We start from the raw sequence: 4,940 nt of genomic DNA on the forward strand, positions 1-4,940 counted from the left end.
ATGACGAAAAAGGTGCTTGTCCACGTTTTGGAGAGAGAGAGAGAGAGAGAGAGAGAGAACTCATGCTTGTCCTTTTAGTCCGGCATATAATGGCCACTAGCAGCTCAAACTCAGTGGCCCATGAAACTTCTGTCACTCCACCAGTCCCTGTTGTGGGTGTGAACATCTCGTTTGTGGGTTAGCCTCTTTCCTGGAGGCCATATCAGTGAAGGTGAGGATTCGATTCCTTTTTTAACCTGAGATGGTTAATGGTAAGACAGTAACATGTTGCAGTGATGAGGACCTGGCTGAAGAAAAGGATCGATGGGAGGCTTCACTGGTTGACTACGTCTTTGGCCCTAGACCTTCCTATGCAACCATGAAGCGCTTTGCTCGAGAGAAGTGGTCGCATATGGGAGCGGTGGAACCGTGGAAGTGTTTGGTATTTAAAGTGGAATCTTCGTCTTCGATTTCCAGACACTAGAATTAAACCATCAAGTCCTTGACGAAAGTCCTTGGACCTTAGTGGCGAGGCCATTGATTTTAAGACCGTGGTCTTCGAATATCTCCCTATCTAAGAAAGATGAGACTCTATTACCACTATGGGTTGGACTATATGCCCTTAACCTCCACTTTTAGGGGTACCAAAGTCTGGGAAGAATTGCCAGTGTCTTGTCTTAGGCAAACCCACTTGCACTGATCAAAGAACATCTCAAAGGGAATGACACTCCTTCGCTTGCCTCTACATCGAAATGAAAGTGGTGGATGGAGTTCCTTCAAGCATACCCATCATGCTAGATGACGGGTCGATAGTAGAACAAAGGGTGGAGTATGACTGGACATCACTGATCTGTAACACTTACAAAGTTTTGGTCATTTGGATCGTTCTTGCACTGTTGTTGCGGTTGAGCAGGCTATCAAACCTACCGAACAAAGTCAGGATGCAGAAATGGCAAGCAATGCTTGCAGATTTCGATGCGCTCGTCCCTACCAATTTTGCAACTCTGGTCAACAACAAGTCGACCCTGAGTTCCCGACACACCATAACTGTGAATGGAGGTGTTAGACTCCTTAGTCGTGATGTCGTGGTGCATGGACACACAGGGAATCATGGCTCTATTACGACGATCATGGATTGTGTCATGTAACCGGTTGATCAACTGAATACGTCATCATCAACGCATTCGTCCCACGTCCGATGGACATGTAACTGAAGTTGAGGTGGACAACCCATCTAAACAGATTCATGAGAGACGGAACAAAGCCCGAATAGCAGGCCGTTTAATCAACGGTTCGAGCCATGATCCGTGGTACTCCATTACTGGCTACCAGCAATGGAAACCGCTTCACAGTTTTGTAAGAGTCGAGTTTGCCGAGCTCTGACGATCGAGAGGAAGAGGCCAATGATCGATGGAAGATTAAAATCTCATCCTTGTGTCATGGATCGATTCCGCACGCATGGCCTCGCCCTCCACATGATTGGGTGGCTATTTATTGTGATGGACCAACACGGGGAAATCTTGGAGGTTATGGTGCTATTGCTCATGATGCTGTTAGATTATCGATTTTTACGATTGTTGGCACAACAATGGCTGATAACATTCTGCGAATGGACCTTCTGGTGATTAAACAAAGTCATATGAAAACTAGATCATTGAATCACACTCACATTCAGGTTTGTTCAGATTCGATGTTGTCAATACGGATGATCATTGACCAATTCAATGTCCCATGGTGCACTCTAGGTTTTATAGGAGATATCTACGATCTGTGTGGGTGCTTTCAAAGATGTGTCTTCACACACCATGTGAAAGAGATCAACAATTGTGCTGATTACCGGGCTGGACTTTTACTTTCATTTCAGGAACTTCATTTGTGTATTGACAGATTCCCATAGGCTCTCTTACCGGTCTGATATGGGACGACGCCAATGGGAAGAAATTATTTAGATGGAAAATATCTGTATTATTTCCTTTATTAATATAACATCTCTTTTTTCCAAATAAAAAATTGACACCCTTAGTTCTCTCACCACTTAGGGATATATGTCACATCAATAGTGGTGTGGAAAAATGGTATGGTTCACATAGGTTCCATTTGATTAGAATAAGCGAGAAAAACTAATAAAAAACTTTTTTTATTAACAAAAGAGGTGCCTTAACAAAAATAATAAAAAAACTTATATGAGTGGAAAATAGTACTCTGGCAGTCTGGCAGTCTGGAATCGTAGTAAATATTTTTTTTTATTTTATTTAACAAAAGAAATTAAGAACTTTATTTTGCTGAAGTATATGAATTTGGGCGCATGTTGGGATTGTCAATGTATGGTCTTCCCCGAAATCTCTACCTAGGGAAGATAAAACACCTTCCATGGTCCATTTTAAACTTCAAACGTTGAATCAATTTTCCTGAAGTCAATTTATTTTAATAAACTCAAAATTTGATTCCAAATAACAAAAAGAAGTATTTTGAAATAAGAATAAGGTCCACTCCTCGACTTGCAAAAGATATGAACAGCTTCCAGTTAACCACAAACATGGCCTTAAACAAAATAGAATGACAAACAGGATAGTGAAGTTTGTTTTAGAACCCTAATGTAGAGGATATACTTGGATCTCAATCTACAATCCATGGCGGTGTTTATTAATTTGTGATGCTATGAACTATGATATGAACCTTTTGATTGGTAGGTTTAATTGTAAGGCTTATGTTTAAGGAGGAAAAAAAAAAAAAAAAAAAAAAAAAAACAAAACTGGAAAAAGAACATTGCTTGATCGTGTGGCCGCTATGCCCAAACAAATGAGTATGCAAATTTACCATCCTACCCCATGAAATTAAAAAAAATCTCTTCCATGTTGATGGTATCATTCGTAATCTTGGGATCAGTCTTGGTACTGCCTAGAATTGGGCTGAATTGGATGGATTTGACCTTGTCTTGTAATAAAAAAAAAATCAACTTTTTATTACCTTTTTACCCTTGGTCGTATCAATGGATCGATATCGAATCAGAATCAATCTCGGCTGATACTGATCCAAGTCCAATATTATGAACAGTATTTGATGCCTTTGCACACGCTTTCATTGATCTCAACATTGGTGCTGGGGCCACATGACTAAACAACTATTCTTGCAACAACGAAAAAAGAAAGACTTTGATTCACAAACAAATTTTTTTTTGTAATATACGTACATATTAATATTACAATGCATATACCTTTTTTTTTTTTTTTAAATATTACAATGCATATACATTACAATATATATAATATATATATATTTTTGGTAGAAACAATATATATAATATATTATGATGCATATATATATTACAATGTATATATATTACAATATATAGAAAAGATATAATATAACATATATAATATATATCGGAAAAAGAACTTTGTCCGGGAGTGTGGCCTACGCCAACACTCTTATGAGTCTACCTCTCTCCTCACCATATGAAAAGACATCTTTGTCCCCTTATTTTGAGGAGGAGAGAAATAGACATATGAGAGTGTTGGTGTAGGCCACACTCCTAGATAGAAAACCAATTTCCAATATATATACAAGGTCGGGCTGGGCTCAGTCCGAGGCTTCAGGCCTGGTCCGACCCTAACAACGCCAACAAAAGCCTCAACCCAACCTGATTCTGTGTTAATCCAGGCCTGGCCCGGCCCCGTCCGGACTTTGGGAGGGCCTGGGCTGACCAGGTTTTTTCGACACCCTACAAACAACTTAAACATAAGAATTGTTTGCACTAAAATAAATAAATAAATAAGAATTATAGTTATTGAACAAAGGAAAGTTCAAGTGGAAGGTGCAATTAATGTCAAATAATGGCAAATGAAGAGATTCTATCACAACCCTAGGTGGGTGGGTAACAAAAAAGTTTTTGCCTTCTTTTTACGAGACAATTAAGTATGGTATTAAGTCAGGTCAAATTCCCATCATACTAGTCTACAAATTTATATGTTTAACTTATTGCTTCTACATCTAAATAAACGAGGATCCAACGGCCTGAGTGAACTAGCTTAGAGCGGATTATCCAAGGTTTTTTGGCTTACCACTAATTCATAATAATGATATATATTTTTTTTGTTAAACATCCATTAAGGGTTATATAAGATTAATAGGGATAAGACAACTCCAACCTTCTAATAAGAGGTTCTTCTAATTGTTAAGTGGGGGAGAGTTCTCAGAGCAAGCGACATAGAAAACACATCAATAAGGAGCGATTAAACAGTTTTGTTTGTAGGGGTAGATGTCTTGTATTCTGTTACATACATTTGTAGGTTGATTTCGAAGGGACTTGAAGAGTTCATAGGACGTGAAGGATTTTGGGGTGGCCATGGTGGGGGGTTCGGGGGCAGTAGCTCCCAAGAAAATTTTTGTAGGACTATATAGGTATTTTTTTGGTAATGTGGCCTATATAGGTTTTCGCTATAAATTTGTAGGGATGATTCATTCTCTTCAATCTCTTAGAGGTGTGAGTACAAGCGGTTACAATCCTATTCTCCAGTGATAGTGAATTAGATCACATCTCACCGTGGATGTAGACAGTCCTACCAAACCACGTAAATTCTTGTGCGTAACCGTGTAATTGTTTGTTTGTAATTTTCATTCATTATTAAAAGTTACAAACTGTTTTCAAGTATGCATGTAAAATGACATAATTTATCCTGATTTAAAAAAAAATTATACTAAAAGAACAAAAAGTAAAAAATTACAATTTTTTTTCTCCAACCTCTGTTACAACAAGATTTTCCCTTATTTAATTTGCATAACTATTTGTCATTATCACCTTGGTCTATTAATACATTTGAAGTTTTAACATAGAAAGGCTTCTAGACATGAAATTATCTTTCTTTCCATATATGACCAATTTTCCACAAAATAAATAATTTGTTCATAAAAAAATCACATGTGTTAGTAGTGATTCAAATAGTAAAAGCTAATGACTTGGA

The sequence above is a fragment of the Telopea speciosissima genome, chromosome 2 (genome assembly GCF_018873765.1).
Source record: "Telopea speciosissima isolate NSW1024214 ecotype Mountain lineage chromosome 2, Tspe_v1, whole genome shotgun sequence".
Taxonomy (NCBI): Eukaryota; Viridiplantae; Streptophyta; class Magnoliopsida; order Proteales; family Proteaceae; genus Telopea; species Telopea speciosissima.